The sequence below is a fragment of the Rhipicephalus microplus genome, chromosome 4 (assembly GCF_043290135.1).
Source record: "Rhipicephalus microplus isolate Deutch F79 chromosome 4, USDA_Rmic, whole genome shotgun sequence".
NCBI lineage: Eukaryota > Metazoa > Arthropoda > Arachnida > Ixodida > Ixodidae > Rhipicephalus > Rhipicephalus microplus.
The window spans coordinates 108,018,600-108,034,385 of NC_134703.1; the positions used below are offsets into that span (position 1 = coordinate 108,018,600).

Genomic DNA, 15,786 nt, shown 5'->3' on the forward strand with positions numbered 1-15,786 from the left:
TAGAGCACTGGTCTCGTAAACCAGGGGTCGTGAGTACTAACCTCACTGACGGAATTAGTTCCTTTATTACTTTTATGGGTAGTCATAAACTTTCGGATAACGAGGAACCAGTTTTTCCTCGTATGGCGACAGCTGTGCTTTGATGCAAATGTTGGTTGGACGCTTTCATTGGCCGGTATAGCTCAGTGGTAGAGCACTGGTCTTGTAAACCAGGGGTCGTGAGTTTAAACCTCACTGGCGGCAATAGTTATTTTTATTATTTTTATGGGTACTCATGAACGTTCGGATAACGAGCAAACAGTTTTCCCTCGTATAGCGTCAGCTGTGCTTTGATGTAACTGTTTGTTGGACGCTGTCACCGGCCGCTATAGCTCAGTGGTAGAGCACTGGTCTCGTAAACCAGGGTTGGTGAGTTCAAGCCTCACTGGCGGCATTAGTTATTTTTATTATTTTTATGGTTATTCATGAACGTTCGGATAACGAGAAACCAGTTTTTTCTCGTATAGCAACAGCTGTGATTTGATGTAACTGTTGGTTGGACGCTTTCACCGGCTGCTATAGCTCAGTGGTAGAGCACTGGTCTTGTAAACCAGGGGTCGTGAGTTCAAACCTCACTGGCGGCATTAGTTATTTTTATTATTCTTATGGTTACTCATGAACGTTCGGATAACGAGCAGCCAGTTTTCCCTAGTATAGCGTCAGCTGTGCTTTGATGTAACTGTTGGTTGGACGCTGTCACCGGCCGCCTTAGCTCAGTGGTAGAGCACTAGTCTCGTAAACCAGGGGTCGTGAGTTCAAACCTCACTGGCGGCATTAGTTATTTTTATTATTCTTATGGTTACTCATGAACGTTCGGATAACGAGGAACCAGTTTTTTCTCGTATACCAACTGCTGTGCTTTGATGCAACTTTTGGTTCGACACTTTCACCGGCCGCTATGCTCAGTGGTAGAGCACTGGTCTCGTAAACCAGGGGTCGTGAGTTCAAACCTCACTGGCGGCATTAGTTATTTTTATATTTCTTATGGTTACTCAGGAACGTTCGGATAACGAGGAACCAATTTTCCCTCGTATAGGTTCCGCTGTGCTTTGATGTAACTGTTGGTTGGACGCTGTCACCGGCCGCTATAGCTCAGTGGTAGAGCACTGGTCTTGTAAACCAGGGGTCGTGAGTTCAAACCTCACTGGCGGAATTAGTTCCTTTATTATTTTTATGGGTACTCAGAAACGTTCGGATAATGAGGAACCAGTTTTCCCTCGTATGGCGACAGCTGTGCTTTAATGCAAATGTTGGTTGGACACTTTCATCGGCTGCTATAGCTCAGTGGTAGAGCACTGGTCTTGTAAACCAGGGGTCGTCAGTTGAAACCTCACTGGCGTCATTAGTGATTTTTATTATTTTTATGGTTATTCATGAACGTTCGGATAACGAGAAAATAGTTTTCCCGCATATAGCGACAGCTGTGCTTTGATGTAACTGTTGGTTGGACTCTTTCACCGGCCGCTATAGCTCTGTGGTAGAGCACTGGTCTCGTAAACCAGGGGTCGTGAGTTCTAACCTCACTGACGGAATTAGTTCCTTTATTACTTTTATGGGTAGTCATAAACTTTCGGATAACGAGGAACCAGTTTTTCCTCGTATGGCGACAGCTGTGCTTTGATGCAAATGTTGGTTGGACACTTTCATCGGCCGGTATAGCTCAGTGGTAGAGCACTGGTCTTGTAAACCAGGGGTCGTGAGTTTAAACCTCGCTGGCGGCAATAGTTATTTTTATTATTTTTATGGGTACTCATGAACGTTCGGATAACGAGCAAACAGTTTTCCCTCGTATAGCGTCAGCTGTGCTTTGATGTAACTGTTTGTTGGACGCTGTCACCGGCCGCTATAGCTCAGTGGTAGAGCACTGGTCTCGTAAACCAGGGTTGGTGAGTTCAAGCCTCACTGGCGGCATTTGTTATTTTTATAATTTTATGGGTAGTCATAAACTTTCGGATAACGAGGAACCAGTTTTTTTTTCGTATAGCGACAGCTGTGCTTTGATGCAAATGTTGGTTGGACGCTGTCACCGGCCGCTATAGCTCAGTGGTAGAGCACTGGTCTCGTAAACCAGGGGACGTGAGTTCAAACCTCACTGGCGGCATTAGTTATTTTTATATTTCTTATGGTTACTCAGGAACGTTCGGATAACGAGGAACCAGTTTTCCCTCGTATAGCGTCCGCTGTGCTTTGATGTAACTGTTGGTTGGATGCTCTCACCGGCCGCTATAGCTCAGTGGTAGAGCACTGGTCTTGTAAACCAGGGGTCGTGAGTTCAAACCTCACTGGCGGAATTAGTTCCTTTATTATTTTTATGGGTACTCAGAAACGTTCGGATAATGAGGAACCAGTTTTCCCTCGTATGGCGACAGCTGTGCTTTAATGCAAATGTTGGTTGGACACTTTCATCGGCTGCTATAGCTCAGTGGTAGAGCACTGGTCTTGTAAACCAGGGGTCGTGAGTTGAAACCTCACTGGCGTCATTAGTGATTTTTATTATTTTTATGGTTATTCATGAACGTTCGGATAACGAGAAACCAGTTTTCCCGCATATAGCGACAGCTGTGCTTTGATGTAACTGTTGGTTGGACTCTTTCACCGGCCGCTATAGCTCTGTGGTAGAGCACTGGTCTCGTAAACCAGGGGTCGTGAGTTCTAACCTCACTGACGGAATTAGTTCCTTTATTACTTTTATGGGTAGTCATAAACTTTCGGATAACGAGGAACCAGTTTTTCCTCGTATGGCGACAGCTGTGCTTTGATGCAAATGTTGGTTGGACACTTTCATTGGCCGGTATAGCTCAGTGGTAGAGCACTGGTCTTGTAAACCAGGGGTCGTGAGTTTAAAACTCACTGGCGGCAATAGTTATTTTTATTATTTTTATGGGTACTCATGAACGTTCGGATAACGAGCAAACAGTTTTCCCTCGTATAGCGTCAGCTGTGCTTTGATGTAACTGTTTGTTGGACGCTGTCACCGGCCGCTATAGCTCAGTGGTAGAGCACTGGTCTCGTAAACCAGGGTTGGTGAGTTCAAGCCTCACTGGCGGCATTAGTTATTTTTATTATTTTTATGGTTATTCATGAACGTTCGGATAACGAGAAACCAGTTTTTTCTCGTATAGCAACAGCTGTGATTTGATGTAACTGTTGGTTGGACGCTTTCACCGGCTGCTATAGTTCAGTGGTAGAGCACTGGTCTTGTAAACCAGGGGTCGTGAGTTCAAACCTCACTGGCGGCATTAGTTATTTTTATTATTCTTATGGTTACTCATGAACGTTCGGATAACGAGCAACCAGTTTTCCCTAGTATAGCGTCAGCTGTGCTTTGATGTAACTGTTGGTTGGACGCTGTCACCGGCCGCCTTAGCTCAGTGGTAGAGCACTAGTCTCGAAAACCAGGGGTCGTGAGTTCAAACCTCACTGGCGGCATTAGTTATTTTTATTATTCTTATGGTTACTCATGAACGTTCGGATAACGAGGAACCAGTTTTTTCTCGTATACCAACTGCTGTGCTTTGATGCAACTTTTGGTTCGACACTTTCACCGGCCGCTATGCTCAGTGGTAGAGCACTGGTCTCGTAAACCAGGGGTCGTGAGTTCAAACCTCACTGGCGGCATTAGTTATTTTTATTATTTTTATGGTTATTCATGAACGTTCGGATAACGAGAAACCAGTTTTTTCTCGCATAGCAACAGCTGTGATTTGATGTAACTGTTGGTTGGACGCTTTCACCGGCTGCTATAGCTCAGTGGTAGAGCACTGGTCTTGTAAACCAGGGGTCGTGAGTTCAAACCTCACTGGCGGCATTAGTTATTTTTATTATTCTTATGGTTACTCATGAACGTTCGGATAACGAGGAACCAGTTTTCCTTAGTATAGCGTCAGCTGTGCTTTGATGTAACTGTTGGTTGGACGCTGTCACCGGCCGCTTTAGCTCAGTGGTAGAGCACTAGTCTCGTAAACCAGGGTTGGTGAGTTCAAGCCTCACTGGCGGCATTAGTTTTTTTTTGTTATTTTTATGGTTATTCATGAACGTTCGGATAACGAGGAACCAGTTTTCCCTCGTATGGCGACAGCTGTGCTTTGATGCAAATGTTGGTTGGACACTTTCATCGGCCGCTATAGGTAAGTGGTAGAGCAGTGGTCTTGTAAACCAGGGGTCTTGAGTTCAAACCTCACTGGCGGCATTAGTTATTTTTATTATTTTGTGGTTAGTCATGAACGTTCGGATAACTAGGAACTAGCTTTCCCTCGTATAGCGTCAGCTGTGCTTTCATGCAGCTGTTGGTTGGACGCTGTCACCGGCCGCTATAGCTCAGTTGTAGAGCACTGGTCTCGTAAACCAGGGGTCGTGAGTTCAAACCTCACTGGCGGCATTAGTTATTTTTATATTTCTTATGGTTACTCAGGAACGTTCGGATAACGAGGAACCAGTTTTCCCTCGTATAGCGTCCGCTGTGCTTTGATGTAACTGTTGGTTGGACGCTGTCACCGGCCGCTATAGCTCAGTGGTAGAGCACTGGTCTTGTAAACCAGGGGTCGTGAGTTCAAACCTCACTGGCGGAATTAGTTCCTTCATTATTTTTATGGGTACTCATAAACGTTCGGATAACCAGGAACCAGTTTTCTCTCGTATGGCGACAGCAGTGCTTTGATGCAAATGTTGGTTGGACACTTTCATCGGCCGCTATAGCTGAGTGGTAGAGCACTGGTCTTGTAAACCAGGGGTCGTGAGTTCAAACCTCACTGGCGGCATTAATTATTTTTATTATTCTTATGGTTACTCATGAACGTTCGGATAACGAGGAACTAGTTTTTTCTCGTATACCAACTGCTGTGCTTTGATGTAACTGTTGGTTGGACGCTGTCACGGGCCGCTATAGCTCAGTGGTAGAGCACTGGTCTCGTAAACCAGGGGTCGTGAGTTCAAACCTCACTGGCGGATTTACTTATTTTTATTATTTTTGTTGGTATTCATGAACGTTCGGATAACGAGAAACTAGTTTTCCCTCGTATAGCAACAGCTGTGATTTGATGTAACTGTTGGTTGGACGCTTTCACCGGCCGCTATAGCTCAGTGGTAGAGCACTGGTCTCGTGAACCAGGAGTCGTGAGTTTTAACCTCACTGGCGGCATTAGTTATTTTCATTATTTTTATGGGTACTCATGAACGTTCGGATAACGAGAAACCAGTTTTTCCTCGTATAGCAGCAGCTGTGCTTTGATGCAACTGTTGGCTGGACGCTTTCACAGGCCGCTATAGCTCAGTGGTAGAGCACTGGTCTTGTAAACCAGGGGTCGTGAGTTCAAAGCTCACTGGCGGCATTTTTTATTTTCAATAGTTTTATACATGATTGTTCGGATAACGAGGGACCGGTTTTCCCTCGTATAGCGTCAGTTGTGCTTTGATGCAACTGTTGGCTGGACGCTTTCACAGGCCGCTATAGCTCAGTGGTAGAGCACTGGTCTTGTAAACCAGGGGCCGTGAGTTCAAACCTCACTGGCGGCATTTGTTATTTTCATTATTTTCATGGGCATTCATGATCGTTCGGATATTGAGGAAAAAGGTTTCTCTCGTATACCGACTGCTGTGCTTTGATGCAACTGTTGGTTGGACGCTTTCATCGGCCGCAATAGCTCAGTGGTAGAGCACTGGTCTCGTAAACAAGGGGTCGTGAGTTCAAACCTCACTGGCGGTATTAGTTCCCTTATTATTTTTATGGTTACTCATGAACGTTCGGATAACGAGGAACTAGTTTTCCGTCGTATAGCGTCAGCTGTGCTTTCATGTAACTGTTGATTGGACGCTGTCACCGGCCGCTATAGCTCAGTTGTAGAGCACTGGTCTCGTAAACCAGGGGTCGTGAGTTTAAACCTCGCTGGCGGCAATAGTTATTTTTATTATTTTTATGGGTACTCATGAACGTTCGGATAACGAGCAAACAGTTTTCCCTCGTATAGCGTCAGCTGTGCTTTGATGTAACTGTTTGTTGGACGCTGTCACCGGCCGCTATAGCTCAGTGGTAGAGCACTGGTCTCGTAAACCAGGGTTGGTGAGTTCAAGCCTCACTGGCGGCATTTGTTATTTTTATAATTTTATGGGTAGTCATAAACTTTCGGATAACGAGGAACCAGTTTTTTTTTCGTATAGCGACAGCTGTGCTTTGATGCAAATGTTGGTTGGACGCTGTCACCGGCCGCTATAGCTCAGTGGTAGAGCACTGGTCTCGTAAACCAGGGGACGTGAGTTCAAACCTCACTGGCGGCATTAGTTATTTTTATATTTCTTATGGTTACTCAGGAACGTTCGGATAACGAGGAACCAGTTTTCCCTCGTATAGCGTCCGCTGTGCTTTGATGTAACTGTTGGTTGGATGCTCTCACCGGCCGCTATAGCTCAGTGGTAGAGCACTGGTCTTGTAAACCAGGGGTCGTGAGTTCAAACCTCACTGGCGGAATTAGTTCCTTTATTATTTTTATGGGTACTCAGAAACGTTCGGATAATGAGGAACCAGTTTTCCCTCGTATGGCGACAGCTGTGCTTTAATGCAAATGTTGGTTGGACACTTTCATCGGCTGCTATAGCTCAGTGGTAGAGCACTGGTCTTGTAAACCAGGGGTCGTGAGTTGAAACCTCACTGGCGTCATTAGTGATTTTTATTATTTTTATGGTTATTCATGAACGTTCGGATAACGAGAAACCAGTTTTCCCGCATATAGCGACAGCTGTGCTTTGATGTAACTGTTGGTTGGACTCTTTCACCGGCCGCTATAGCTCTGTGGTAGAGCACTGGTCTCGTAAACCAGGGGTCGTGAGTTCTAACCTCACTGACGGAATTAGTTCCTTTATTACTTTTATGGGTAGTCATAAACTTTCGGATAACGAGGAACCAGTTTTTCCTCGTATGGCGACAGCTGTGCTTTGATGCAAATGTTGGTTGGACACTTTCATTGGCCGGTATAGCTCAGTGGTAGAGCACTGGTCTTGTAAACCAGGGGTCGTGAGTTTAAAACTCACTGGCGGCAATAGTTATTTTTATTATTTTTATGGGTACTCATGAACGTTCGGATAACGAGCAAACAGTTTTCCCTCGTATAGCGTCAGCTGTGCTTTGATGTAACTGTTTGTTGGACGCTGTCACCGGCCGCTATAGCTCAGTGGTAGAGCACTGGTCTCGTAAACCAGGGTTGGTGAGTTCAAGCCTCACTGGCGGCATTAGTTATTTTTATTATTTTTATGGTTATTCATGAACGTTCGGATAACGAGAAACCAGTTTTTTCTCGTATAGCAACAGCTGTGATTTGATGTAACTGTTGGTTGGACGCTTTCACCGGCTGCTATAGTTCAGTGGTAGAGCACTGGTCTTGTAAACCAGGGGTCGTGAGTTCAAACCTCACTGGCGGCATTAGTTATTTTTATTATTCTTATGGTTACTCATGAACGTTCGGATAACGAGCAACCAGTTTTCCCTAGTATAGCGTCAGCTGTGCTTTGATGTAACTGTTGGTTGGACGCTGTCACCGGCCGCCTTAGCTCAGTGGTAGAGCACTAGTCTCGAAAACCAGGGGTCGTGAGTTCAAACCTCACTGGCGGCATTAGTTATTTTTATTATTCTTATGGTTACTCATGAACGTTCGGATAACGAGGAACCAGTTTTTTCTCGTATACCAACTGCTGTGCTTTGATGCAACTTTTGGTTCGACACTTTCACCGGCCGCTATGCTCAGTGGTAGAGCACTGGTCTCGTAAACCAGGGGTCGTGAGTTCAAACCTCACTGGCGGCATTAGTTATTTTTATTATTTTTATGGTTATTCATGAACGTTCGGATAACGAGAAACCAGTTTTTTCTCGCATAGCAACAGCTGTGATTTGATGTAACTGTTGGTTGGACGCTTTCACCGGCTGCTATAGCTCAGTGGTAGAGCACTGGTCTTGTAAACCAGGGGTCGTGAGTTCAAACCTCACTGGCGGCATTAGTTATTTTTATTATTCTTATGGTTACTCATGAACGTTCGGATAACGAGGAACCAGTTTTCCTTAGTATAGCGTCAGCTGTGCTTTGATGTAACTGTTGGTTGGACGCTGTCACCGGCCGCTTTAGCTCAGTGGTAGAGCACTAGTCTCGTAAACCAGGGTTGGTGAGTTCAAGCCTCACTGGCGGCATTAGTTTTTTTTTGTTATTTTTATGGTTATTCATGAACGTTCGGATAACGAGGAACCAGTTTTCCCTCGTATGGCGACAGCTGTGCTTTGATGCAAATGTTGGTTGGACACTTTCATCGGCCGCTATAGGTAAGTGGTAGAGCAGTGGTCTTGTAAACCAGGGGTCTTGAGTTCAAACCTCACTGGCGGCATTAGTTATTTTTATTATTTTGTGGTTAGTCATGAACGTTCGGATAACTAGGAACTAGCTTTCCCTCGTATAGCGTCAGCTGTGCTTTCATGCAGCTGTTGGTTGGACGCTGTCACCGGCCGCTATAGCTCAGTTGTAGAGCACTGGTCTCGTAAACCAGGGGTCGTGAGTTCAAACCTCACTGGCGGCATTAGTTATTTTTATATTTCTTATGGTTACTCAGGAACGTTCGGATAACGAGGAACCAGTTTTCCCTCGTATAGCGTCCGCTGTGCTTTGATGTAACTGTTGGTTGGACGCTGTCACCGGCCGCTATAGCTCAGTGGTAGAGCACTGGTCTTGTAAACCAGGGGTCGTGAGTTCAAACCTCACTGGCGGAATTAGTTCCTTCATTATTTTTATGGGTACTCATAAACGTTCGGATAACCAGGAACCAGTTTTCTCTCGTATGGCGACAGCAGTGCTTTGATGCAAATGTTGGTTGGACACTTTCATCGGCCGCTATAGCTGAGTGGTAGAGCACTGGTCTTGTAAACCAGGGGTCGTGAGTTCAAACCTCACTGGCGGCATTAATTATTTTTATTATTCTTATGGTTACTCATGAACGTTCGGATAACGAGGAACTAGTTTTTTCTCGTATACCAACTGCTGTGCTTTGATGTAACTGTTGGTTGGACGCTGTCACGGGCCGCTATAGCTCAGTGGTAGAGCACTGGTCTCGTAAACCAGGGGTCGTGAGTTCAAACCTCACTGGCGGATTTACTTATTTTTATTATTTTTGTTGGTATTCATGAACGTTCGGATAACGAGAAACTAGTTTTCCCTCGTATAGCAACAGCTGTGATTTGATGTAACTGTTGGTTGGACGCTTTCACCGGCCGCTATAGCTCAGTGGTAGAGCACTGGTCTCGTGAACCAGGAGTCGTGAGTTTTAACCTCACTGGCGGCATTAGTTATTTTCATTATTTTTATGGGTACTCATGAACGTTCGGATAACGAGAAACCAGTTTTTCCTCGTATAGCAGCAGCTGTGCTTTGATGCAACTGTTGGCTGGACGCTTTCACAGGCCGCTATAGCTCAGTGGTAGAGCACTGGTCTTGTAAACCAGGGGTCGTGAGTTCAAAGCTCACTGGCGGCATTTTTTATTTTCAATAGTTTTATACATGATTGTTCGGATAACGAGGGACCGGTTTTCCCTCGTATAGCGTCAGTTGTGCTTTGATGCAACTGTTGGCTGGACGCTTTCACAGGCCGCTATAGCTCAGTGGTAGAGCACTGGTCTTGTAAACCAGGGGCCGTGAGTTCAAACCTCACTGGCGGCATTTGTTATTTTCATTATTTTCATGGGCATTCATGATCGTTCGGATATTGAGGAAAAAGGTTTCTCTCGTATACCGACTGCTGTGCTTTGATGCAACTGTTGGTTGGACGCTTTCATCGGCCGCAATAGCTCAGTGGTAGAGCACTGGTCTCGTAAACAAGGGGTCGTGAGTTCAAACCTCACTGGCGGTATTAGTTCCCTTATTATTTTTATGGTTACTCATGAACGTTCGGATAACGAGGAACTAGTTTTCCGTCGTATAGCGTCAGCTGTGCTTTCATGTAACTGTTGATTGGACGCTGTCACCGGCCGCTATAGCTCAGTTGTAGAGCACTGGTCTCGTAAACCAGGGGCCGTGAGTTCAAACCTCACTGGCGGCATTTGTTATTTTCATTATTTTCATGGGCATTCATGATCGTTCGGATATTGAGGAAAAAGGTTTCTCTCGTATACCGACTGCTGTGCTTTGATGCAACTGTTGGTTGGACGCTTTCATCGGCCGCAATAGCTCAGTGGTAGAGCACTGGTCTCGTAAGCAAGGGGTCGTGATTTCAAACCTCACTGGCGGTATTAGTTCCTTTATTATTTTTATGGGTACTCATGAACGTTCGGATAACGAGGAATCAGTTTTCCCTCGTATAGCGTCAGCTGTGCTTTGATGTTACTGTTGGTTGGACGCTGTCACCGGCCGCTATAGCTCAGTGGTAGAGCACTGGTCTCGTAAACCAGGGTTGGTGAGTTCAAGCCTCACTGGCGGCATTAGTTATTTTTATTATTTTTATGAGTACTCATGAACGTTCGGATAACGAGGAACCAGTTTTTTCTCGAATGGCGACAGCTGTGCTTTGATGCAAATGTTGGTTGGGCACTTTCATCGGCCGCTATAGCTCAGTGGTAGAGCACTGGTCTCGTAAACCAGGGGTCGTGAGTTCAAACCTCCCTGGCGGCATTAGTTATTTTCATTATTCTTATGAGTACTCAGGATCGTTCGGATATTGAGGAACAAGTTTTTTCACGTATACCAACTGCTGTGCTTTAATGCAAATGTTGGTTGGACACTTTCATCGGCTGCTATAGCTCAGTGGTAGAGCACAGGTCTTGTAAACCAGGGGTCTTGAGTTGAAACCTCACTGGCGGCATTAGTTATTTTTATTATTTTTATTGTTATTCATGAACGTTCGGATAACGAGAAACCAGTTTTCCCGCGTATAGCGACAGCTGTGCTTTGATGTAACTGTTAGTTGGACTCTTTCACCGGCCACTATAGCTCAGTGGTAGAGCACTGGTCTCGTAAACCAGGGGTCGTGAGTTCTAACCTCACTGACGGAATTAGTTCCTTTATTACTTTTATGGGTAGTCATAAACTTTCGGATAATGAGGAACCAGTTTTCCCTCGTATGGCGACAGCTGTGCTTTGATGCAAATGTTGGTTGGACACATTCATCGGCCGGTATAGCTCAGTGGTAGAGCACTGCTCTTGTAAACCAGGGGTCGTGAGTTTGAACCTCACTGGCGGCAATTGTTATTTTTATTATTTTTATGGGTACTCATGAACGTTCGGATAACGAGCAAACAGTTTTCCCTCGTATAGCGTCAGCTGTGCTTTGATGTAACTGTTTGTTGGACGCTGTCACCGGCCGCTATAGCTCAGTGGTAGAGCACTGGTCTCGTAAACCAGGGTTGGTGAGTTCAAGCCTCACTGGCGGCATTAGTTATTTTTATTATTTTTATGGTTATTGATGAACGTTCGGATAACGAGAAACCAGTTTTTTCTCGTATAGCAACAGCTGTGATTTGATGTAACTGTTGGTTGGACGCTTTCACCGGCTGCTATAGCTCTGTGGTAGAGCACTGGTCTTGTAAACCAGGGGTCGTGAGTTCAAACCTCACTGGCGGCATTAGTTATTTTTATTATTCTTATGGTTACTCATGAACGTTCGGATAACGAGGAACCTGTTTTCCCTAGCATAGCGTCAGCTGTGCTTTGATGTAACTGTTGGTTGGACGCTGTCACCGGCCGCTATAGCTCAGTGGTAGAGCACTAGTCTCGTAAACCAGGGGTCGTGAGTTCAAACCTCACTGGCGGAAGTAGTTCCTTTATTATTTTTATGGGTACTCATAAACGTTCGGATAACGAGGAACCAGTTTTCTCTCGTATGGCGACATCAGTGCTTTCATGCAAATGTTGGTTGGGCACTTTCATCTGCCGCGATAGCTCAGTGGTAGAGTACTGGTCTTGTAAACCAGGGGTCGTGAGCTCAAACCCCACTGGCGGAATTACTTATTTTTATTATTTTTGTTGGTATTCATGAACGTTCGGATAACGAGAAACTAGTTTTCCCTCGTATAGCAACAGCTGTGATTTGATGTAACTGTTGCTTGGACGCTTTCACCGGCCGCTATAGCTCAGTGGTACAGCACTGGTCTCGTAAACCAGGCGTCGTGAGTTCTAACCTCACTGGCGGAATTAGTTCTTTTATTATTTTTATGGGTACTCATAAACTTTCGGATAACGAGGAACCAGTTTTCCCTCGTATAGCAACAGCTGTGCTTTGATGCAACTGTTGGCTGGACGGTTTCACAGGCCGCTATAGCTCATTGGTAGAGCACTGGTCTCGTAAACCAGGGTTTGTGAGTTCAAGCCTCACTGGCGGCATTAGTTATTTTTATTATTTTTATGGTTATTCATGAACGTTCGGATAACGAGGAACCAGTTTTTCCTCGTATTGCGACAGCTGTGCTTTGATGCAAATGTTGGTTGGACACTTTCATCGGCCGCTATAGCTCAGTGGTAGAGCACTGGTCTCGTAAACCAGGGGTCGTGAGTTCAAACCTCACTGGCGGCATTTGTTATTTTCATTATTCTTATGAGTACTCAGGATCGTTCGGATATTGAGGAACAATTTTTCTCTCGTATACCGACTGCTGTGCGTTGATGCAACTGTTGGTTGGACGCTTTTATCGGCCGCAATAGCTCAGTGGTAGAGCACTGGTCTCGTAAACCAGGGGTCGTGAGTTCAAACCTCACTGGCGGAATTAGTTCCTTTATTATTTTTATGGTTACTCATGAACGTTCGGATAACGAGGAACTAGTTTTCCCTCGTATAGCGTCAGCTGTGCTTTCATGTAACTGTTGATTGGACGCTGTCACCGGCCGCTATAGCTCAGTGGTAGAGCACTGGTCTCGTAAACCAGGGGTCGTGAGTTCAAACCTCACTGGCGGCATTACTTATTTTTATTAATTTTGTTGGTATTGATAAACTTTCGGATAACGAGGAACCAGTTTTCCGTCGTATAGCAACAGCTGTGCTTTGATGCAACTGTTGGCTGGACGCTTTCACAGGCCGCTATAGCTCAGTGGTAGATCACTGGTCTTGTAAACCAGGGGCCGTGAGTTCAAACCTCACTGGCGGCATTTGTTATTTTCATTATTTTCATGGGCATTCATGATCGTTCGGATATTGAGGAAAAAGGTTTCTCTCGTATACCGACTGCTGTGCTTTGATGCAACTGTTGGTTGGACGCTTTCATCGGCCGCAATAGCTCAGTGGTAGAGCACTCGTCTCGTAAACAAGGGGTCGTGAGTTCAAACCTCACTGGCGGTATTAGTTCCTTTATTATTTTTATGGGTACTCATACACGTTCGGATAACGAGGAACCAGTTTTTTCTCGTATAGCAACAGCTGTGCTTTGATGCAACTGTTGGTTGGACGCTTTCACCAGCCTCAGTGGTAGAGCGCTGGTCTCGTAAACCAGGGGTCGTGAGTTCAAACCTCACTGGCGGGATTAGTTATTTTTATTATTTTTATGATTACTCATGAACGTTCAAATAACGAGGAATCAGTTTTCCCTCGTATAGCGTCAGCTGTGCTTTGATGTTACGGTTGGTTGGACGCTGTCACCGGCTCCTATAGCTCAGTGGTAGAGCACTGGTCTCGTAAACCAGGGTTGGTGAGTTCAAGCCTCACTGGCGGCATTAGTTATTTTTATTATTTTTATGGTTATTCATGAACGTTCGGATAACGAGGAACCAGTTTTTTCTCGTATGGCGACAGCTGTGCTTTGATGCAAATGTTGGTTGGACACTTTAATCGGCCGCTATAGCTCAGTGGTAGAGCACTGGTCTTGTAAACCAGGGGTCTTGAGTTGGTACCTCACTGGCGGCATTAGTGATTTTTATTATTTTTATGGTTATTCATGAACGTTCGGATAACGAGAAACAGTTTTCCCGCATATAGCGACAGCTGTGCTTTGATGTAACTGTTGGTTGGACTCTTTCACCGGCCGCTATAGCTCTGTGGTAGAGCACTGGTCTCGTAAACCAGGGGTCGTGAGTTCTAACCTCACTGACGGAATTAGTTCCTTTATTACTTTTATGGGTAGTCATAAACTTTCGGATAACGAGGCACCAGTTTTTCCTCGTATGGCGACAGCTGTGCTTTGATGCAAATGTTGGTTGGACGCTTTCACCGGCTGCTATAGCTCAGTGGTAGAGCACTGGTCTTGTAAACCAGGGGTCGTGAGTTCAAACCTCACTGGCGGCATTAGTTATTTTTATTATTCTTATGGTTACTCATGAACGTTCGGATAACGAGGAACCAGTTTTCCCTAGTATAGCGTCAGCTGTGCTTTGATGTAACTGTTGGTTGGACGCTGGCACCGGCCGCTTTAGCTCAGTGGTAGAGCACCAGTCTCGTAACCCAGGGTTGGTGAGTTCAAGCCTCACTGGCGGCATTAGTTTTTTTTTATTATTTTTATGGTTATTCATGAACGTTCGGATAACGAGAAACAGTTTTCCCTCGTATGGCGACAGCTGTGCTTTGATGCAAATGTTGGTTGGACACTTTCATCGGCCGCTATAGGTAAGTGGTAGAGCAGTGGTCTTGTAAACCAGGGGTCTTGAGTTCAAACCTCACTGGCGGCATTAGTTATTTTTATTATTTTTATGGTTAGTCATGAACGTTCGGACAACTAGGAACTAGCTTTCCCTCGTATAGCGTCAGCTGTGCTTTCATGTAACTGTTGGTTGGACGCTGTCACCGGCCGTAATAGCTCAGTGGTAGAGCACTGGTCTCGTAAACCAGGGGTCGTGAGTTCAAACCTCACTGGCGGCATTAGTTATTTTTATATTTCTTATGGTTACTCAGGAACGTTCGGATAACGAGGAACCAGTTTTCCCTCGTATAGCGTCCGCTGTGCTTTGATGTAACTGTTGGTTGGACGCTGTCACCGGCCGCTATAGCTCAGTGGTAGAGCACTGGTCTTGTAAACCAGGGGTCGTGAGTTCAAACCTCACTGGCGGAATTAGTTCCTTTATTATTTTTATGTGTACTCATAAACGTTCGGATAACGAGGAACCAGTTTTCTCTCGTATGGCGACAGCAGTGCTTTGATGCAAATGTTGGTTGGACACTTTCATCGGCCGCTATAGCTCAGTGGTAGAGCACTGGTTGTGTAAACCAGGGGTCGTGAGTTCAAACCTCATTGGTGGAATTTGTTATTTTTATTATTTTATGGGTAGTCATAAACTTTCGGATAACGAGGAACCAGTTTTCCCTCGTATAGCGACATCTGTGCTTTGATGCAAATGTTGGTTGCACAATTCATCGGAAGCTATAGCTCAGTGGTAGAGCACTGGTCTCGTAAACCAGGGTTGGTGACTTCAAGCCTCACTGGCGGCATTAGTTACTTTTATTATTTTTGTTGGTACTCATGAACGTTCGGATAACGAGAAACTAGTTTTCCCTCGTATACCAACAGCTGTGATTTGATGTAACTGTTGGTTGGACGCTTTCACCGGCCGCTATAGCTCAGTGGTAGAGCACTGGTCTCGTGAACCAGGAGTCGTGAGTTTTAACCTCACTGGCGGCAGTAGTTATTTTCATTATTTTTATGGGTACTCATGAACGTTCGGATAACGAGGAACCAGTTTTCTCTCGTATGGCGAAAGCAGTGCTTTGACGCAAATGTTGGTTGGACACTTTCATCGGCCGCTATAGCTCAGTGGTAGAGCACTGGTCTTGTAAACCAGGGGTCGTGAGTTCAAACCTCACTTCCGGCATTTGTTA

At 45.3% G+C, this 15,786-nt stretch overlaps 56 non-coding genes across 56 annotated transcripts; all 56 read left to right on the plus strand.

The window, feature by feature from the left end:
* Nucleotides 1-171: 171 nt before the first annotated feature.
* Nucleotides 172-243, plus strand: TRNAT-UGU (transfer RNA threonine (anticodon UGU)). The gene has a single exon. It is a non-coding gene; the product is annotated as a tRNA-Thr (tRNA).
* Nucleotides 244-361: 118 nt separating this feature from the next.
* Nucleotides 362-433, plus strand: TRNAT-CGU (transfer RNA threonine (anticodon CGU)). Its single transcript has one exon. It is a non-coding gene; the product is annotated as a tRNA-Thr (tRNA).
* A 118-nt stretch (nt 434-551) lies between these two features.
* Nucleotides 552-623, plus strand: TRNAT-UGU (transfer RNA threonine (anticodon UGU)). Its single transcript has one exon. It is a non-coding gene; the product is annotated as a tRNA-Thr (tRNA).
* A 118-nt stretch (nt 624-741) lies between these two features.
* On the plus strand, nt 742-813 carry TRNAT-CGU (transfer RNA threonine (anticodon CGU)). The gene has a single exon. It is a non-coding gene; the product is annotated as a tRNA-Thr (tRNA).
* Nucleotides 814-931: 118 nt separating this feature from the next.
* TRNAT-CGU (transfer RNA threonine (anticodon CGU)) lies at nt 932-1,002 on the plus strand. Its single transcript has one exon. It is a non-coding gene; the product is annotated as a tRNA-Thr (tRNA).
* Nucleotides 1,003-1,120: 118 nt separating this feature from the next.
* TRNAT-UGU (transfer RNA threonine (anticodon UGU)) lies at nt 1,121-1,192 on the plus strand. Its single transcript has one exon. It is a non-coding gene; the product is annotated as a tRNA-Thr (tRNA).
* A 496-nt stretch (nt 1,193-1,688) lies between these two features.
* Nucleotides 1,689-1,760, plus strand: TRNAT-UGU (transfer RNA threonine (anticodon UGU)). The gene has a single exon. It is a non-coding gene; the product is annotated as a tRNA-Thr (tRNA).
* A 118-nt stretch (nt 1,761-1,878) lies between these two features.
* Nucleotides 1,879-1,950, plus strand: TRNAT-CGU (transfer RNA threonine (anticodon CGU)). The gene has a single exon. It is a non-coding gene; the product is annotated as a tRNA-Thr (tRNA).
* A 118-nt stretch (nt 1,951-2,068) lies between these two features.
* Nucleotides 2,069-2,140, plus strand: TRNAT-CGU (transfer RNA threonine (anticodon CGU)). The gene has a single exon. It is a non-coding gene; the product is annotated as a tRNA-Thr (tRNA).
* A 118-nt stretch (nt 2,141-2,258) lies between these two features.
* On the plus strand, nt 2,259-2,330 carry TRNAT-UGU (transfer RNA threonine (anticodon UGU)). The gene has a single exon. It is a non-coding gene; the product is annotated as a tRNA-Thr (tRNA).
* Nucleotides 2,331-2,446: 116 nt separating this feature from the next.
* Nucleotides 2,447-2,519, plus strand: TRNAT-UGU (transfer RNA threonine (anticodon UGU)). Its single transcript has one exon. It is a non-coding gene; the product is annotated as a tRNA-Thr (tRNA).
* Nucleotides 2,520-2,826: 307 nt separating this feature from the next.
* On the plus strand, nt 2,827-2,898 carry TRNAT-UGU (transfer RNA threonine (anticodon UGU)). Its single transcript has one exon. It is a non-coding gene; the product is annotated as a tRNA-Thr (tRNA).
* Nucleotides 2,899-3,016: 118 nt separating this feature from the next.
* On the plus strand, nt 3,017-3,088 carry TRNAT-CGU (transfer RNA threonine (anticodon CGU)). Its single transcript has one exon. It is a non-coding gene; the product is annotated as a tRNA-Thr (tRNA).
* Nucleotides 3,089-3,206: 118 nt separating this feature from the next.
* TRNAT-UGU (transfer RNA threonine (anticodon UGU)) lies at nt 3,207-3,278 on the plus strand. The gene has a single exon. It is a non-coding gene; the product is annotated as a tRNA-Thr (tRNA).
* A 118-nt stretch (nt 3,279-3,396) lies between these two features.
* Nucleotides 3,397-3,468, plus strand: TRNAS-CGA (transfer RNA serine (anticodon CGA)). Its single transcript has one exon. It is a non-coding gene; the product is annotated as a tRNA-Ser (tRNA).
* A 118-nt stretch (nt 3,469-3,586) lies between these two features.
* On the plus strand, nt 3,587-3,657 carry TRNAT-CGU (transfer RNA threonine (anticodon CGU)). The gene has a single exon. It is a non-coding gene; the product is annotated as a tRNA-Thr (tRNA).
* Nucleotides 3,658-3,775: 118 nt separating this feature from the next.
* TRNAT-UGU (transfer RNA threonine (anticodon UGU)) lies at nt 3,776-3,847 on the plus strand. Its single transcript has one exon. It is a non-coding gene; the product is annotated as a tRNA-Thr (tRNA).
* Nucleotides 3,848-4,345: 498 nt separating this feature from the next.
* TRNAT-CGU (transfer RNA threonine (anticodon CGU)) lies at nt 4,346-4,417 on the plus strand. Its single transcript has one exon. It is a non-coding gene; the product is annotated as a tRNA-Thr (tRNA).
* A 118-nt stretch (nt 4,418-4,535) lies between these two features.
* On the plus strand, nt 4,536-4,607 carry TRNAT-UGU (transfer RNA threonine (anticodon UGU)). Its single transcript has one exon. It is a non-coding gene; the product is annotated as a tRNA-Thr (tRNA).
* Nucleotides 4,608-4,724: 117 nt separating this feature from the next.
* On the plus strand, nt 4,725-4,796 carry TRNAT-UGU (transfer RNA threonine (anticodon UGU)). The gene has a single exon. It is a non-coding gene; the product is annotated as a tRNA-Thr (tRNA).
* Nucleotides 4,797-4,914: 118 nt separating this feature from the next.
* Nucleotides 4,915-4,986, plus strand: TRNAT-CGU (transfer RNA threonine (anticodon CGU)). Its single transcript has one exon. It is a non-coding gene; the product is annotated as a tRNA-Thr (tRNA).
* A 308-nt stretch (nt 4,987-5,294) lies between these two features.
* TRNAT-UGU (transfer RNA threonine (anticodon UGU)) lies at nt 5,295-5,366 on the plus strand. The gene has a single exon. It is a non-coding gene; the product is annotated as a tRNA-Thr (tRNA).
* Nucleotides 5,367-5,478: 112 nt separating this feature from the next.
* Nucleotides 5,479-5,550, plus strand: TRNAT-UGU (transfer RNA threonine (anticodon UGU)). The gene has a single exon. It is a non-coding gene; the product is annotated as a tRNA-Thr (tRNA).
* Nucleotides 5,551-6,047: 497 nt separating this feature from the next.
* Nucleotides 6,048-6,119, plus strand: TRNAT-CGU (transfer RNA threonine (anticodon CGU)). Its single transcript has one exon. It is a non-coding gene; the product is annotated as a tRNA-Thr (tRNA).
* Nucleotides 6,120-6,237: 118 nt separating this feature from the next.
* On the plus strand, nt 6,238-6,309 carry TRNAT-CGU (transfer RNA threonine (anticodon CGU)). Its single transcript has one exon. It is a non-coding gene; the product is annotated as a tRNA-Thr (tRNA).
* A 118-nt stretch (nt 6,310-6,427) lies between these two features.
* Nucleotides 6,428-6,499, plus strand: TRNAT-UGU (transfer RNA threonine (anticodon UGU)). Its single transcript has one exon. It is a non-coding gene; the product is annotated as a tRNA-Thr (tRNA).
* A 116-nt stretch (nt 6,500-6,615) lies between these two features.
* On the plus strand, nt 6,616-6,688 carry TRNAT-UGU (transfer RNA threonine (anticodon UGU)). The gene has a single exon. It is a non-coding gene; the product is annotated as a tRNA-Thr (tRNA).
* A 307-nt stretch (nt 6,689-6,995) lies between these two features.
* On the plus strand, nt 6,996-7,067 carry TRNAT-UGU (transfer RNA threonine (anticodon UGU)). Its single transcript has one exon. It is a non-coding gene; the product is annotated as a tRNA-Thr (tRNA).
* A 118-nt stretch (nt 7,068-7,185) lies between these two features.
* On the plus strand, nt 7,186-7,257 carry TRNAT-CGU (transfer RNA threonine (anticodon CGU)). The gene has a single exon. It is a non-coding gene; the product is annotated as a tRNA-Thr (tRNA).
* Nucleotides 7,258-7,375: 118 nt separating this feature from the next.
* TRNAT-UGU (transfer RNA threonine (anticodon UGU)) lies at nt 7,376-7,447 on the plus strand. Its single transcript has one exon. It is a non-coding gene; the product is annotated as a tRNA-Thr (tRNA).
* A 118-nt stretch (nt 7,448-7,565) lies between these two features.
* On the plus strand, nt 7,566-7,637 carry TRNAS-CGA (transfer RNA serine (anticodon CGA)). Its single transcript has one exon. It is a non-coding gene; the product is annotated as a tRNA-Ser (tRNA).
* A 118-nt stretch (nt 7,638-7,755) lies between these two features.
* On the plus strand, nt 7,756-7,826 carry TRNAT-CGU (transfer RNA threonine (anticodon CGU)). Its single transcript has one exon. It is a non-coding gene; the product is annotated as a tRNA-Thr (tRNA).
* Nucleotides 7,827-7,944: 118 nt separating this feature from the next.
* TRNAT-UGU (transfer RNA threonine (anticodon UGU)) lies at nt 7,945-8,016 on the plus strand. Its single transcript has one exon. It is a non-coding gene; the product is annotated as a tRNA-Thr (tRNA).
* A 498-nt stretch (nt 8,017-8,514) lies between these two features.
* On the plus strand, nt 8,515-8,586 carry TRNAT-CGU (transfer RNA threonine (anticodon CGU)). The gene has a single exon. It is a non-coding gene; the product is annotated as a tRNA-Thr (tRNA).
* A 118-nt stretch (nt 8,587-8,704) lies between these two features.
* TRNAT-UGU (transfer RNA threonine (anticodon UGU)) lies at nt 8,705-8,776 on the plus strand. The gene has a single exon. It is a non-coding gene; the product is annotated as a tRNA-Thr (tRNA).
* Nucleotides 8,777-8,893: 117 nt separating this feature from the next.
* On the plus strand, nt 8,894-8,965 carry TRNAT-UGU (transfer RNA threonine (anticodon UGU)). Its single transcript has one exon. It is a non-coding gene; the product is annotated as a tRNA-Thr (tRNA).
* A 118-nt stretch (nt 8,966-9,083) lies between these two features.
* TRNAT-CGU (transfer RNA threonine (anticodon CGU)) lies at nt 9,084-9,155 on the plus strand. The gene has a single exon. It is a non-coding gene; the product is annotated as a tRNA-Thr (tRNA).
* A 308-nt stretch (nt 9,156-9,463) lies between these two features.
* On the plus strand, nt 9,464-9,535 carry TRNAT-UGU (transfer RNA threonine (anticodon UGU)). The gene has a single exon. It is a non-coding gene; the product is annotated as a tRNA-Thr (tRNA).
* Nucleotides 9,536-9,647: 112 nt separating this feature from the next.
* TRNAT-UGU (transfer RNA threonine (anticodon UGU)) lies at nt 9,648-9,719 on the plus strand. Its single transcript has one exon. It is a non-coding gene; the product is annotated as a tRNA-Thr (tRNA).
* Nucleotides 9,720-10,026: 307 nt separating this feature from the next.
* On the plus strand, nt 10,027-10,098 carry TRNAT-CGU (transfer RNA threonine (anticodon CGU)). Its single transcript has one exon. It is a non-coding gene; the product is annotated as a tRNA-Thr (tRNA).
* A 307-nt stretch (nt 10,099-10,405) lies between these two features.
* TRNAT-CGU (transfer RNA threonine (anticodon CGU)) lies at nt 10,406-10,477 on the plus strand. Its single transcript has one exon. It is a non-coding gene; the product is annotated as a tRNA-Thr (tRNA).
* A 118-nt stretch (nt 10,478-10,595) lies between these two features.
* TRNAT-CGU (transfer RNA threonine (anticodon CGU)) lies at nt 10,596-10,667 on the plus strand. Its single transcript has one exon. It is a non-coding gene; the product is annotated as a tRNA-Thr (tRNA).
* A 497-nt stretch (nt 10,668-11,164) lies between these two features.
* On the plus strand, nt 11,165-11,236 carry TRNAT-UGU (transfer RNA threonine (anticodon UGU)). Its single transcript has one exon. It is a non-coding gene; the product is annotated as a tRNA-Thr (tRNA).
* A 118-nt stretch (nt 11,237-11,354) lies between these two features.
* On the plus strand, nt 11,355-11,426 carry TRNAT-CGU (transfer RNA threonine (anticodon CGU)). The gene has a single exon. It is a non-coding gene; the product is annotated as a tRNA-Thr (tRNA).
* A 118-nt stretch (nt 11,427-11,544) lies between these two features.
* TRNAT-UGU (transfer RNA threonine (anticodon UGU)) lies at nt 11,545-11,616 on the plus strand. Its single transcript has one exon. It is a non-coding gene; the product is annotated as a tRNA-Thr (tRNA).
* A 307-nt stretch (nt 11,617-11,923) lies between these two features.
* Nucleotides 11,924-11,995, plus strand: TRNAT-UGU (transfer RNA threonine (anticodon UGU)). The gene has a single exon. It is a non-coding gene; the product is annotated as a tRNA-Thr (tRNA).
* Nucleotides 11,996-12,492: 497 nt separating this feature from the next.
* On the plus strand, nt 12,493-12,564 carry TRNAT-CGU (transfer RNA threonine (anticodon CGU)). Its single transcript has one exon. It is a non-coding gene; the product is annotated as a tRNA-Thr (tRNA).
* A 118-nt stretch (nt 12,565-12,682) lies between these two features.
* On the plus strand, nt 12,683-12,754 carry TRNAT-CGU (transfer RNA threonine (anticodon CGU)). The gene has a single exon. It is a non-coding gene; the product is annotated as a tRNA-Thr (tRNA).
* A 117-nt stretch (nt 12,755-12,871) lies between these two features.
* TRNAT-CGU (transfer RNA threonine (anticodon CGU)) lies at nt 12,872-12,943 on the plus strand. Its single transcript has one exon. It is a non-coding gene; the product is annotated as a tRNA-Thr (tRNA).
* Nucleotides 12,944-13,061: 118 nt separating this feature from the next.
* On the plus strand, nt 13,062-13,133 carry TRNAT-UGU (transfer RNA threonine (anticodon UGU)). Its single transcript has one exon. It is a non-coding gene; the product is annotated as a tRNA-Thr (tRNA).
* A 679-nt stretch (nt 13,134-13,812) lies between these two features.
* TRNAT-UGU (transfer RNA threonine (anticodon UGU)) lies at nt 13,813-13,884 on the plus strand. Its single transcript has one exon. It is a non-coding gene; the product is annotated as a tRNA-Thr (tRNA).
* A 306-nt stretch (nt 13,885-14,190) lies between these two features.
* On the plus strand, nt 14,191-14,262 carry TRNAT-UGU (transfer RNA threonine (anticodon UGU)). Its single transcript has one exon. It is a non-coding gene; the product is annotated as a tRNA-Thr (tRNA).
* Nucleotides 14,263-14,760: 498 nt separating this feature from the next.
* Nucleotides 14,761-14,832, plus strand: TRNAT-CGU (transfer RNA threonine (anticodon CGU)). The gene has a single exon. It is a non-coding gene; the product is annotated as a tRNA-Thr (tRNA).
* Nucleotides 14,833-14,950: 118 nt separating this feature from the next.
* Nucleotides 14,951-15,022, plus strand: TRNAT-UGU (transfer RNA threonine (anticodon UGU)). The gene has a single exon. It is a non-coding gene; the product is annotated as a tRNA-Thr (tRNA).
* A 117-nt stretch (nt 15,023-15,139) lies between these two features.
* TRNAT-UGU (transfer RNA threonine (anticodon UGU)) lies at nt 15,140-15,211 on the plus strand. The gene has a single exon. It is a non-coding gene; the product is annotated as a tRNA-Thr (tRNA).
* Nucleotides 15,212-15,707: 496 nt separating this feature from the next.
* TRNAT-UGU (transfer RNA threonine (anticodon UGU)) lies at nt 15,708-15,779 on the plus strand. Its single transcript has one exon. It is a non-coding gene; the product is annotated as a tRNA-Thr (tRNA).
* The last annotated feature ends 7 nt before the right edge of the window (nt 15,780-15,786 follow it).